General features: G+C 39.8%; 1 protein-coding gene across 10 annotated transcripts in view; it reads left to right on the top strand.

Annotated features, from left to right (window-relative positions):
• The first annotated feature begins 2,119 nt into the window (after positions 1–2,119).
• The window catches only part of ZNF280D (zinc finger protein 280D), a 102,523-nt gene continuing 89,455 nt past the window's right edge, over positions 2,120–15,187 (top strand). For 6 of the 10 annotated variants that reach the window (XM_054451081.2, XM_063652645.1, XM_063652649.1 and 3 more), the window contains exon 1: positions 2,194–2,286. The gene's annotated coding sequence lies outside the window, so the exon portion shown is untranslated. Of the gene's footprint in view, positions 2,287–15,187 lie in introns of all 10 variants that reach the window. The other 4 variants (XM_054451084.2, XM_054451080.2, XM_063652647.1 and 1 more) reach the window with 4 other exon arrangements.

Raw genomic sequence — 15,187 nt, 5'->3', positions numbered from 1 at the left:
AGTTGTTATGTGACCTTCTGAGAAATCAGGAGAGAACAGCCTAATTTCCCAAACAGGCCAGTCTAAACCTTCAATCCCCAAGATAATGAAGTTCCCTGTTTTAAGTCGCTTTTGTTTGTTTTTGAGACAAGGTCTTGATCTGTTGCTCAGGCTGGACTGCAGTGGCAGGATCATGGCTCACTGCAGCCTTGAACTCCTGGACTGAAGGAATCCTCTTGCCCCAGCCTCCTCAGTAGCTGGTACTACAGGTACACACCACCACATCCGGCTGCTGTTGTTCTTACAATAGCAATCTGGAGTAACCTGGTATTAACCAATCAGTTTTCTTTCTATTATTCTGTCTCACTGCCCCACCTTACAAGGAGTGTAACTTTGAAATGACCAACTTGTTTTTTGTTGTTTCTTCTTTCTTCAGCCCATTTTCTGTCTATAAAGCCAACCACATCTGCTCCATTCATGGGAACACCTATTCTGTTTTACGGAATGAAGTGGTGCCTGAATCTAGAATTGCAATAAAGCCAACTGAGATCTTTAAATTTGTTGTAATTTCGCCTGACACTGTAGCATGCTTTGCTAACCTTTAGGGACATTTGAAAAACGATGTCTTAAGAATGTTCCAAGATTTTGGAATTTTTAAACTTTCCATGTTTGCTGTTTTGACTATTTTCTGTCTTTTCCTGTAAAGTTTATTTTCAGGGCCAGCAGGAAAGGGAAAGCTGGGTAGATGATCCCAGGCTCGTTTGGGAGAAGGATAGGTCATGGTTACCTCCAAGTACACCAGAGCTGTAGGAGTGATCCAGGTGGTCTTTGGGGAAGATTAATTTGGGGGCAGTAATCAATATGGAGACTACAGTAATGATAAACACTTGAGAAAAACTGGGGAAAGCCAGATGAGAGAGAAGAAACAATTCAAATAGGAAGACAAATTAGCAAGATTCAGTGATCGAACAGGCTGTCTGTTAAGGATCCTAACAGGCAAGATTTCAAGTCTTGGTCACTCACAAGCTGCACCAGTAATGCCATTGCTCTTGAGAAGACAATCAGTTTAGGAAACTTTCCTTACAGATCAGAATACAACCTTTAGCAAGTATTTACGCAAGCAGTATCTTGGCAAGTGTTCTTCTTGTAAATTTCCTATACTTCTCGTTGTCAAACTTTAAAAAATGCTATTACAGGTTAATATGCAGATGGCAGAGTTAGGAATTAGAGTGTGAAAGTTAATCATTCGAATTGGGTCACTCTTGTCATAGCCAACTAAAAGAGAGGAGAAGCCAGTGGTGGGGGAAGCCCTCAGGGCACATAACATTGCTCTAAGAATGGAATTCTCAGCAAGGCTGGCTGCTGAAACCGCCTGCTGTAACCTGAAACAAGTTTTATCTTCAGGTTTTATCTTCTGAAAGAAGCTGCTGCAGCTATAGGGCAAGCTTTACCAACCCCCTTCCCTCACCAGTCAGAACTAACCAGCTGCCCAAAACTTTACTAAATGTCAACGAACTTTCTAGAAAAACAATAAACTTTTTTTAAAAAAATAAAACCCCCTAACTCCTCTTTGTTCTTCTGACATACTGAAGACCACCCTGTAGGTGTAAACAACCTGAACTTGCAATTCCTGTGTCCCAAATAAAACGCTAAATGTACAGATTCGTCTCTTCGTATTTGACTTCGACAGGGGTCACAAGCAAAACCACACATTTAAAACGGACTTGGTAAAATCAGCTCGTTATTTAAAGAAACGGACGATTCCTTTTTCTCTTCTGGTTTAGTCTTCGACCCGCAGGCCCCGCGCTTCTTTCGAAGGGCGGCTCTATCCCATGACCTTTTCACTTTCCAAGCAAACGGATTGGGGGTCGTTACACACGCGGAGGGCCCGGAACGCACGGCTCCTCGCCTGCAAATTCCGAGCAGTCCGGATTTTGGGGCTGCCTCCTGGCCACACCAGCCAGCAGCTCGCACCCACATGGGAGCACGGCCCTGACCCTCGCCCCCGACCGGCGCGTGGCGGGGCGCGTGGGTCTTCGAGGGCCTGCGACGCGGCGCACATGCCGGTGCCCGCCTCCCGCGTCGGCGAGAAGACAAGGAGCTCGGACACGGGGAGGCTGACCCGGAGCCTACCCATGAGGCAGCGCGCCGGCTGCACGAGAGCCCCCCCTTTCCACGGCTCGGCTGCCAGCTCCGCAATGGGAGCCGCCGCCGTCGCCGCAGTGTAGTTTTTCGTGCTCCTCCTTTTCCTCCTCCTCTTTCTCCTCCTCCTCAGGGCTCCAGTCAGGCCGATCCGCTCCGCTCACGGTAAGCGCCCCCCGCCCCCGCCCCCGCCCGCCCTGCGCTGCAGCAGGCAGAGGCCCTCCCGCGCGGCCTGCGCCGCCTCACTCCGGGGGCGCTGGACTGGGGGTCTTGAGGCCGGCGCGGGTCGTCGGGAGCGCCCAGAGCGCGGGGGAGGAGACCGGCTGCGCGGCGGCGGCCGGACCGCCATCTTGCGTCGGCCCAGGCGGGGGAGGAGGGATCCCGGCGCGACGCGGCGGCCGCCTCGGCTGCTGCAGGCCTGGGCCGCGCAGGCCGCCGCCTTCTGCTCCTCCGCCACCTCGCCTCCCAGGCCTGTGCGCCTGTTTGTCCCCAGCCTGGTTTTGGCTTTTCTATCTGGAGGCAACTCCCTTTGGTACATTTTGTGCCGATGTTTGGCCAAGACCCATGCTCCTCACACCACAGCCCACTCCCGTGTCTCTTCAGTCGTAGGAAAGGAGACCAAAGGGGATTCGGGATTTGCAGGCACAGGGCCCCTCATTTTGCCCAGATGACCGGTCGTTCCACGTTTGCACTCTCATTTTTGTCAAAGGGACCTCCCCTGCACTGCCATAGAATTCCCGTTATTGTCTACAGAAGAAGGGCCCTGAGGAGAAACGTGGAGTTGGAGACAAAATTTTCTGAGCTTTGCAGGGTTCACTTACTGAGACGGAAAGAATGATCTCACTCTGAGGTTTTAGCCTGCTCCAGCGATGGAAGGAGTTCCTCCCAACTTATCTCAAGTTTTAACGCTTTTAAGGAGAAATCTGCTGGAGAGGAAAAACGTCAAGGTGAACCCGCTTCTGCAAGCACGGGAGACCTTTGGCCAAAGGCCTTTGTTTGCGAAGATTTGTTTAAAAAAAAAAAAAAATCTGTCATCGTAAATATTTGGCTTTATTGTTTTCAGGTTTGGACAGAATTTATTTAGTGTCATGAAACATAAAATGGAACGCTAGAAGGAGAGTTTTAAAGCACAAAAGCTGCCTCTTAGCATCTGTAAGGTGTCCTGCTTTGGGGGACTACTGTGCCACCTCCAGCTGTCTCCACGCAGAAACTTAACCAGGGAAGGCACTGGTTTGCTTATACCATTGTTAGGGCTGTGTGCCTCTGATGTTTTAACATCACCACAAATACCGTTGTAATTGTGTCTTGCTTTTGTGCCTTTCATTGATAACCCCTGATTTCTCTCTCTTAGCCCCTTTTGAAGTGGTCTGGGTTGCTGGAATCATTTTGCAGGCGAGGAAACAGAGCCTCAGGGAGAGGACTTTAATGAGGTCACTAACTAGGAAGAGCCAAGGCCAATTATATTAATAGAACCTTAGGTCTTCTGACTCCTTCTCCGATGCTCAACGTTAGTATATCCCATTTTTGTGGGAATGAGGTAGACGAGAATAGGCAAGAAGGCTCACTTAAAGATTTTAAGAAATATTACTCAATTGCCCTTTCGTTGATATTTTTATATTTTACTTCTGAAATGAGGGCGTTATGTTGCCCAGGCTGGTCTCAGACTCCTGGGCTCAAGCTGACCTCTCACCTCAGCCTCTGTAGCTGGGATTACAGGTGTGCACCATCTAGCCTGGCTTTTATATTTTTATTTTCGAGTTAATTTCTTAACTTTGCAACTTGCTATTTTTTTCGAAAATATTGGAAAGTTAAATAGCCCATTTGAACACCTAGTTTTAATGCTACCTTTTTGCCATATTTGCATTTTTCCACTTATCTCACATTCTGTTTTCTGAACATTTCAAAGTGCGTTACAGATATGACAGTTCAGCCCTAAATGCTGTATGTGTGTCAGTATGTATTTTGTAAGAGATCAAGGCCATTTTTCTATGTAACAATACCGCATTCACACTTAAGAAAGTGAAGAATATTCCTTAAAATCTAACATGTGGTGTAGTATATATTCACATTTCTCCCCATTTCTTCAAAATTCCTTTTCAGTCTTTTTTTTTTTTTTTTTTTTTTTTTGAAATAGGTGCTTGCTCTGTGTCCCAGGATGGAGTGCTGTGGAGCAGTCTTGGCTCGCTGCATCCTTGACCTCCTTTCTGGGCTCAAGCCATCCTCCCACCTCAGCCTCCTGAGTAGCTGGGAACCCAGGAGCACGCCACCACACTCAGCTAATTTTTGTATTTTTTATAGAGATGGGGTTTTGCAGTGTTACCTAGGCTGGTCTCAAACTCCTGGGTTCAAGTGATCCACCTGCTTCGGCCTCCCAAAATGCTGGGATTACAGATGTGAGCCACAGCACTGGGCGACATTGACTTTTTGAAGAGACCAGCTCTGTAGTCTTACAGAATAACCCATATTCCATGTTTTAGTGATAGTTCCTCCTCATAGTGTTTAAATTTGTTCCCCCTATCCTCTCTGTTTTCTCTAAACTTGGAATTGGGTCTAAAGGCTTGAATATATTCAGGTTTAATATTTTTTTTGACAGGAATACTTCATAAGCCATGCAGTATACTTCATTGCATACAACATCCAAAGGCACATAGAGTAGGCTTGTCTTATTAATAATCCTAAATTTGATCTCTTAGATAAGGTGGTGACAAGCTATCTTTCCATTGTAAGCATTTCCTTCTGCAATTAGCAAGTCATTTGTGGTTTGATATTTTGGCATTAGTAGTTGGTAGGAATTTACCTGCAGTAATCTGATAAACGCAGTTGGGAGCAGTCGTTTAGGTATGGCTTTGGAAGTTAGGAAGAAGGAGAAGTGGAGACAATTCTGGAGGAAATACTAACCCATCTACTTTAGGGAACTTGGAATGCTTCTGTGTGTTGGCATCAGAGCCTAGGGAGACTAGGAGAGAGGAGGCAGAAAGTAGATGTCAGAAAGCTTTGCCTTCTTTGAAAGTTTGCTTAGGACCATTTTAGCCGCAGTAAGCTATGGTAAATAGAAAAGTTCTGAAGTAGTTTGATGTTGGAGGATTGCAAGTGCATCAACTGGAACATCTGTCCAGTTAGGCTACTAATCCAGTCCTTTTTCATTCCAGTGTTTTATTAGTCAGCATTGGCTCACTGAAATAGCAGTTTTCACAAATGAAAAGTCAACTGTAGTTTTAGGTGACAGGAAATTGGCTATTTCTATTGACAACATATTTTGTTATTCCAAAAGCAAGTTTTGGAAGATGAGGAGTACTTACAGCATATTCACTAATTAAATATATAAATCCTGAATAGTTTTTTTCTTGCTTTAGAGAGGAATTAAAAACTTTGAATTTTCAGATTGCTTTAAATAGTGATTTAAATAATGACTTGATTTACTTGGTGCCTTATATCAAAAATTGTATGTTTAGAATTTTGATTCATTTCTCCAGAGCAATTTTACGGATTCTCTTAACCCTCAGTATACGAGGAAAAGTGTACAATTATCACTATCATCTGAGTCAAAAGGGACTGTTTTTTTTTGCATTTTAAGTTATTATGTATAATTTATAGGAGTAAAAATAAAGCATAATGTAAAACAACTTATTGGAGCTTTTAATAAGAATTTAAATATAGCAGATATCTTTGTATATACTTAAATAAAAAAAAATCTATTTCATGCATTTAATTACATAACACTCCTACAACAAATATACATCACATTTGAACGCTTTGCGTAAACATTCTCATTATAACACACATTTTTTTCTTTTTGAGTTTTTGTATCTATACAAAGAACATCTTCCTTTCTTCCCATTTTCAGATCTGTGCAGAAATCATTGTGGTTAGAGGGTAAGACAACATTCCCTTCCTATTTTCTGCAAGTTATTTTCCTAGTTGCATGAGGAATTTCTTCTTGGTAACTTACAGTTTTGTAACTGAAGCTTTTCCCATACAATGAAAGTGTACTCAGTTCTAATATCAGTCATAAGCCATCTTCAAGTCATTCTCTTCCAAGTATTGTTTCTGACCCACTTTTTGAATGTATCACTCCTGTAGTCTTTTTGTAATACAGATCACTTCAGATTAATTTATGCAAGGATTTTAAAATTCATTGATGGTTGAGAATGCATTGCGCTGAGAAGAGTAGGTATAGTTTTCCTTAGGACAATAAGAATCATGAAGTAAATTCGAAATCCAGATTTTGTGCAGTTGACTTCTTTTGCTTTTCAATTTGTGAAAATTCACAGAAGTTCAACGCTGTTCTTCCTACAGTGCCAACTAAGGAGAGTTTGATGCTGTATAATATTCAGCCGAGTCTAAATTTGTAAAAAATTTGTCACAAGTTATATGTCTGGCAGAATTTTGAAATTTTTCTGTCATTTCGTATATATCAATCTTGATTCTACTTTCATGCCTTTTCCAAATCTCTGTGTAGATCTGCATTGTCCAAGCTTATCCTATTTCATTGTCACCTGTTGCTCAGATTTTCATTTCATGTTTTTCACCTTTTGAAGGTATTTCTACCTGAAATGGGCAACGTCATCTGAATGGAATTAACTGTAGATGCTCCTTGACTTACGATAGGTTACATCCTTGATAAACCCATCATTAGTTGAAAGTATCATGAGTTGAAAATGCATTTAGTACACCTAACATACTGAACATCGTAGCTTGGCTTAGCCTACCTCAAATATGCACAGAACATTTACATTAGTCTACAGTTGGGCAACATCATCTAACTCAAAGCTTATTTTTTAATAATAAAGTGTTGAATATCTCATGTAATTTATTGAGTACTGTACTGAAAGTGAAAAACAGAATGGTTGTATGAGTACTTGAAGTAATGAATGCACTTTCACACCATTATAAAGTTGAAAAATTGTTGTAAGTTGAACCATCTTAAGTTGGAGACTGTCTGTACTTAGCAACTTTCATACATGACCCTGGAACTATTTGTCTTATAAATACTGATTCTAAATTTCAAATGCTTCCCTAATAGGTTCTTGCTTGTCATTCCTTCTGGGTTGTCTTTTTGCGTGTACATCATCAAAATGCAATACTGGAAGAATTTTTGAAACCTTTGATGGTTCATAATTTTGTTGAAGACAGGACGGCCTTCTTTGCTCCACAATTGCAAGATACGTTCAATTTCAGATTTATAAACAACTAATTAGAATGATCAATCCAATGAATTTTTTAAAATGTCTATATTTTGTATTTCCTTCCAGTCACCTTTGCATACACCTGCATTCAATACTTGTGCACTTAAGCGTTGTATCAAGGCCAGGTGTGGTGGCTTATTCCTGTAATCCCAGCACTTCGGGAGGCCAAGGCAGGATTGCTTGAGCCTAGGAGTTTGAGACCAGCCTGGGCAACATAAGAAGACCTTGTCTCTACAAAAAATAAAAAATTAGCCGGGTGTAGTGGCATGTGCCTGTGGTCCCAGATACTTGGGAGGCTGAGGTGGGAGGATCACTTGAGGTCTGGGTTGCAGTGAGCTGCGATTGTGTCACTGCACTCCAGCCTGGGTGACAGAGTGAGACCCTGTCTCTTAAAAATGTATTAAGTAAAATTTTAGCATACACTTGTAAGGGATGAAAGACTGTCACGTTTTCTTTGAGCAGAACAGCATGGTCCATATTCTTAATGTAAAAATATTGTGTGATGAAGTTCTTCCCGCTGGATGAGAATGCCGTATTTCCTTTTTGTTTTTAGAAATACGTTGTTCTCTCATTGATTAAGTTTGAGGGAATTTATCTAAAGTAACTCATCCGAGGACTCAGTCTGAGATTTCCCTTATAAAGTCATTTTCAGTACCATCATTAAGAGTCTAAAGTGCTCCTGTCTATCTTTGTGTTAATCTTCTGGTTCATCTAATAGTTGTGAAATGCCTTCCTCTGTTAATTTTCTTCTCTTCCATTTTGGGCAGAAAATAAAGTCTGAGTTCTTAACTGTATTCAGTGAAAACTAAAAACAGATGAAGGGGATCAGAATCTGCCACTTAAGCATGAGGATTATTTTGAGTTGAAGGCAATTGAAAGTCAATAGATGCTGGAAGAGTTCTGTGCCTTCCCCTTATTTGCCTAGTAGTAGCAGGGCATTAATTTCTATTTTCTTTTCTTTTTTTTTTTTTTTTTTTGAGACGGTGTCTCGCTCTTGTTGTCCAGGCTGGAGTGCAATGGCGTGATCTCGGCTCACTGCAGCCTCCACTTCCCGGGTTCAAGTGATTCTCCTGCCTCAGCCTCCCGAGTAGCTGGAACTACAGGTGTGCGCCACCATGCCTGGCTAATTTTGTATTTTTAGTAGAGACGTGGTTTTGCCATGTTGGCCAGGCTGGTCTTGAACTCCTGACCTCAGGTGACCCACCCACCTCGGCCTCCCAAAGTGCTGGGATTACAGGCATGAGCCACCACGCCCAGCCAATTTCCTTCTTATAACAGGGAGGGAAGAGCAACTCTTTTCCCTTGAGATTGAGAGTCAAGGCAGAGATGAGTTTGTATAAACAAATTTTACTAAAATAACCCTTATTTTCCATTAGTTCTCCCATTTTTTCTAGTCACTTTCCCATGGTTTATTGTCCCTGAAATTCCAAGTTCCCTTTTTTGGGGGAGTTAAAATAGTATAAAAGCCTCTACATCTAACCACTTGTTTGAGTTTCACTTCTTTTCTGTGAACTCCTGTGCATGTAAATATTAATAAAAATTGTATGCTTCTTCTCTTGTGAATGTGTCTTTTCATAGTTTAATTCACAGGCCATGAGATACTGAACCAAAGGTGATAGAGGAATTGTTTTCCCTCCCTGACATAGACTACAAAAATGTCTTCAGTTTTCCATATGTCTTTGAAAGTTGATGCAATATTTTTACAAAACTATAAGAAAACTGGAAAATAAATGAGAAAAATTAAGGCTAATGCATTAGTCATGATTTATTTCACTGTTGTATTATTCTTTTAGGCAGTCCTATTTTATTTTTTTAGCATAGTTGGGATTAATTGATGAACAATGGTGAAATAATACCTAGAATGATGGAGTTAGCAAAATATTCCAAGGTGTAGGAAAAATAAAGCCACTAACATCCCATAATGTATTTTAGATTGATAAAAGAATTCTGTTATAGACCCACATAATAATTATAAGATATAATGAGTTTTCATCTATTTTAAAGTAGTAAGTAAATTTTCCCTTCTTTGTTTAAAGATCTCTAGGAAACAACGTGAATAATAAAATGTCAGTCTTTCTAAAAAGAACTGCTCAAGAAAGAAAGTAAAAAACTAAAATAGTTTCCTTTGGATTCCGATAGTATACTGAACTTTAATGGTTAATTTGGACAGTTAGAGTTCCACCCCTCTCCAATACACACATTAAACCTACCTGCCTCTTCTACTTCCATAATAGGTTGTTTTTAGCCTGTTGTACTTTAATACATCTCTAATGAATACAGGCAGTACCTAGAAAGTTGTTCCTTGAGGTTTCTGTTCTAAAGTTTTTTTGTTGTTACCAGTTTTTTTTTTTTTTTTAACCTTTGTTCCAAGCTTTACCTTCAGAGACCTTTCATAATAAAAAATTATTAATTGGAACCCTGGCACATCAGGTGTTGTATTTAGGCTTTTTGGTTAAGTGGATTACACCAAAAAAGTATTTCATTTCAGTCATTTTCATTGCAAACATTCCTGTTTTTCTGGTTTTGTATAACAGGATGAAGACAAAGTAATTTTTGGGATGATGTATGCTTTGCCTCTTTGTGTTTGTAAACACAATGCCTTACACATAATGTTCGATAAATACTTTTTCTTAGTTTTTTTTTTTTTTAGTCACCTGAATATTCCCCAACAGTTTAAAATTATTGCTTTACTTTTTGGATTGGTATGTAACTTAACAAATTTTTGACCAGCTAGTATAGTAATTTAGCTTTCTTTTTTAAAAAGGGCTTTGACTTGTGTTTATCTAGTACAGTAATTCTCTAAATGTGGTCTTGGACTTGAGACTCTTTGAAGGATTCTACTAGGTCCTCCCTTTACCGCATACTTTTCCTGTGAAGCTGTATTTTCTTCAACAGAAGAGTGTAGTGCAACAGGTTGAATGCAGAAGGTCGTAAGAGAATCCAGCTGTCTTTATTAAGACATATTAATGAGGTGTGCAAAAATGTAGCAAAAATGTAAAACAATACAACTCTTCTCTAAATTTTTTGTTTTGAGAAATACGCTTTTTTTGTAAAAATATATTAATATGTACTGCTTTCATTATTATCTTTAAGTAAATGAATACATATTGAAAAAAATTTCTCAGGTTTGGGGTTTCTGGACTCCCAGGCAAAGATTCCATCCTTAAAGCTTAGTCAACCACACATCTTTTTTTTGATCAGGTTTGGGATTTTTTTTTTTAACATTATTAACTGAATGCCTTTGAGTTGATATGCATTTTGACTAGGGCTAGTAACCAAAGCAAAGATGATCAGTGTATGAACTAATTTGCCCCTTGCTTCTAGGCTTCACTCCTGTGCGTTCCTTATTTTGTGGGTTACCTTTGGCAAATCTAAGAAGCTAAGCCTGGAGGGGCTTGAGAGAGGCCTGGGGGTTTTAGGTATAATCCTAATCTCTGTTGTATCTCTTGCTTTGTTTTTTTACTTGCTCTGCTTTTCCTATTCAAGGTTTAAGATTATCTGACTCTCAACTATACAGGATTGCTGACTGCTGCTAGAAAGGCCCTCATAACCAAAATGCAACATGGAAATAGCTTTCTTACATTCCATGAGAAAAAAAATAGATCTGACAACTTTATTGAATAGAAAAAGGTAAAGAAGAAAATTGGCACTACTTTGGTGACACTACATTGTAGTGTCTGTTCATTTGAGAAGTTATACACAAGAGATGTCTTTCTATTCTTTGATTTCTTTCATTGTAGTGTTTTAGAGATTATAAAGTATGTTCACAGTTACCATATTCCATCATCAGAACAAATACTTCTTTGCAAAAGGTGGTGTTATCATCCTTTACAGATGAGGAAATCAAGTCTTAGAAAAAGTTCATTTTATTCATTGGAATAACACTGGGTGCCAGATACTGTGTATTCATTTTATAAGATACGATGCGTTGGTTTTCCCTCACTTCACCGTCAGCCTTTTTATTACAGAATGACATGTTCTCTTCTATTTGGGCTGTACAATGCAGGTGAGCCTTACAGGCTGGCAGTGACAACTTTTAGAAGTGCTGGCTCCTTAGAGCATTTGACCTATTCTGCACCTCACTGCACCTGGAAGCTTTTAGCACTAGGATAACCTAACCCAGCTCTGCATAGGTTGGAAAGTTATTAAAGAATTTGGAATTGGTAAATGACAGAATGAAAGCATTATTTTAGTAAATTGTTAATTTAGGGGCTCTTTATTGAAGAGATGAAAGCAAAAATCTGGATGCTGAGAGACCGAGTACAGACAGTCCCCAGCTTAAGATGGTTCAACTTAAGTTTTTTTGACTTTATGATGGTGTGACAGCGGTATACATTTAGTAGAAACTGTACTTCAAGTTTTGAATTTTGATCTTTTTCCGGGCTAGTGATATGTGGTATGATACCATATTGTGATACTAGGCAGCAACAGCAAGCTGCAGCTACCAGTCAGCCACATGATCATAAGGGTAAACAACTGCTAACATACAGTATACTGTGTTGTCAGATGATTTTCCCCAACCGCAGGCTAATGTAAGGGTTCTGAGCACATTTAAGGTAAGTTAGACTAAGCTGTGATGTTCGGTAGGTTAGGTGTATTGAATGCATTTTCAACTTACGATATTTTCAGCTTACGATGGGTTTAATCATTACCCCGTCATAAGCTGAAGAGCAGCTATATAAAGTGAATCTTATAAAGTAAATCTGTTTCACTTTAGGTGTGAGGTTCTATGGGCCTGGCCAAGTATTGAGTGGATGGAGAAGCAAGGATGGTGTGGGAAATATTTTGAAGGAAGTCTATAGGATTGGGGAATTGACTAGATACAATTAAAAGAGGGAGACATTGAAAAAAACCTCCAGGGATTCAAGATCAGAAGGATGGCAGTTCAGTAGAAAAAGAGAAATGCAAAAGTAAAACTAACTTTTATAATTTAAGGTAAGATTCATATAACATAATTTCACCATTTAAAAATATACAGTTCACTGGCATTTAGTACATTCATAGTGTTGTACAACTGTCAACACTAATTCCGTAATATTTTCAGCTCCTCAAAAGGAAACCTGTTACCCATTATTCTGAATATTAGATATAAATAGAATCAAACAGTGTGTGACTGACTTCTTTCCCTTTCAAGGTTTCATGTTGTAGCATGTATCAGTACTTCATTTTAAAAAATTGCTAAATAATGCTACATTGTATTGATATACCACATTTTATTTATTAGTTGAACATTTGGGTTGTTTCTGCTTTTTTGGCTATTATGAATAATGCTGTAGAAATAATTTTTCAGGGGAAGATATGTTCAGTTTTGGAAATATAGTCATAACTTGTTTTATTGTACTTCACTTGTGGTTTGCAGATATTGCATTTTTACAAGTTGAAGGTTTGTGGCAACTCTATGTTGAGCAAGTCTATCACAGCCATTTTTCCAAGAGCGTGAGCACTTCTTGTCTCTGTCACATTTTTGTAATTTTTGCAATATTTCAGACTTTATTATATTTGTTATGGTGATTTCTGATCAGTGATCTTTAATGTTACTATTGTAATTGTTTTGGGGCACCACAAACTGCACTCATGTAAAATGGTAACCTTATATAATAATGTGTGTGTTTTGACTGCTCCGCCAGCCTGCTCTTCCCTAGTTTCCTCTCCATGGGCTTCCTTATTCCCTGAGACATAGTAATATTGAAATTAAGCCAATTAATAACTTTATAATGGCCTGTAAGTGTTCAAGTGTAAGGAAGATTTGCACGTCTCTCACTTTAAATAAAAAGAACTAGAAATGATTAAGCTTAGTGAGGAAGGCGGGTTAAAAGCAGAGGTAGGCCAAATACTAGGCCTCTTGTCCCAAACAGTCAAGTTGTGATTGCAAAGGAAACATTCTTGAAGAAAGTTGAAAGTGCTATTCCATTGAACACATGAATGATAAGAAAGTGGAACAGCATTATTGCTAAGATGGAGGAAGTTGTAATGTTCTGGCTAGAAGATCAAACCTGCCACAACATTCCCTTAAGCCAAAGGCTTGAGGTCAAGACCCTACTCTCTTCAGATCTATGAAGGCTGTGAGAGTGAAGATGCTGCAGAAGAAAAGCTTGAAGCTAACAGAGATGAGTTCGTGAGGTTTAAGGAGAGACACTGTCTCCATAACATAAAAGTATAAGATGAAGCAGCAGGTACTGATGCAGAAGCCTCAGCAAGTTATCCAGGAGATCTACCTAAGATAATTTATGAAGGCGGCTACACTGAACAATATATTTTCTATATAGATTAAATAGACTTCTATTTATTGGAAGAAGATACCATCTAGGACTTTCAGAGCTAGAAAGGAGAAGTCATGCCTGGCTTTCAGATTTCGAAGGACAGGCTGATTCTGGTTAAGGGCTAATGAAGCTGGTGACTTTTAAGTTGAAGCCAGTACTCATTTACCAATGTGAAAATCCTAGAGCCCTTAAGAATTGTGCTAAATCTGCCAGGTGTGGTGGCTCATGCCTGTAATCGCAACACTTTGGGAGGTGGAGGTGGGTGGATCACTTGATGTCAGGAGCCAGGAGTTCGAGACCAGCCTGGCTAACATGGTGAAACCCCGTCTCTACTAAAAATATAAAAATTAGCCAGGCGTGGTGGCGCATGCCTGTAAATCCTAGTTATTCGGGAGGCTGAGGCACGAGAATCACTTGAACCTGGGTGGCAGAAGTTGCAGTGAGTTTAGATGGTGCCACTGCACTCAAGGCTGGGCAACGGAGCGAGACTCTGTACCCCCCCCCAAAAAAAAAATCTAAATCTACTCTGCCTATGCTTTAAAAATGGAACCACAAATCCTGGATGACAGCACATCTGGTTTACTGAACCAGATGTAAACCTGGTTTACAACGTCAATTACAGAAAATTTAAGCCTATTGTTGAAACCTACTGCTCAGAAAAAAATTTTCCTTTCAAAATATTACTGCTTATTGACAGTGCATCTGGTCACCCAAGAGCTCTGATGGAAGTGTACAAGAAGATTAATGTTGTTTTCATGTTTGCTAACACAACATCCATTCTGCTGCCCATGGGTCAAGGAGTCATTTCAACTTTCAATTCAAGTCTTAATATTTAAGAAATACATTTTGTAAGGGTATAACTGCTGTAGATTATGTTTTCTCTGATGGATCTTGGTAAAGTAAATTGAAAACCTTCTGGAAAGGAGTCACCATTCTAGATCCAATTAAGATCATTTGTGATTGATGGAGGAGGTCAAAATATCAACATTAACAGAAGTTTGGAAGAAGTTGTTTCCAGCCCTCATGGATGACTTTGAGAGTTTCAAGGCTTCAGTGGAGGAAGTAACTGCAGATGTGGTGGGAGTAGCAAGAGAGCCGGATTTAGAAGTGGAGCCTGAAGATGTGACTAAGTGCTGTAATCTCATTATAAAACTTGAATGAATGAGGAGTTGCTTCTTATGGATGAGTAAAGTAGTTTTTTTGAGATGGAACCTATTCCTGGTGAAGATGCTGTAAACATTGTTGAAATGACAGCAAAGGATTTAGAGTATTACACCAGCTTAGTTGATAAAGCACCAGCAAGGATTGAGAGGATTGACTCTAACTTGGAAAGAAGTTCTACTGTGGATCAAATGCTATCAAACAGCATCGTATGCTACCAAGAAACCTTTTGTAAAAGGAAAAGTCAATGGATGTGCCCAGCTTCATTGTCTTATTTTAAGAAATTGCCACAGCCACCCCAACCTTCAGCCAACCACTACCCTGATTAGTCAGCAGCCATCAACATGGAGGCAGGACTTTCCTCCAGCAAAAAGATTATGACTCACTGAAGGCTCAAATGAGCATTATCTTTTTTTTTTTTTTTTTAAGCAATAAAGTAGTTTTTATTAAGGTATATAT

Source organism: Pongo pygmaeus, chromosome 16, assembly GCF_028885625.2.
Source record: "Pongo pygmaeus isolate AG05252 chromosome 16, NHGRI_mPonPyg2-v2.0_pri, whole genome shotgun sequence".
Taxonomy (NCBI): domain Eukaryota; kingdom Metazoa; phylum Chordata; class Mammalia; order Primates; family Hominidae; genus Pongo; species Pongo pygmaeus.
Note: the sequence above shows the minus strand (reverse complement) of the source record. Positions and strands in the feature narration are given on the sequence as shown.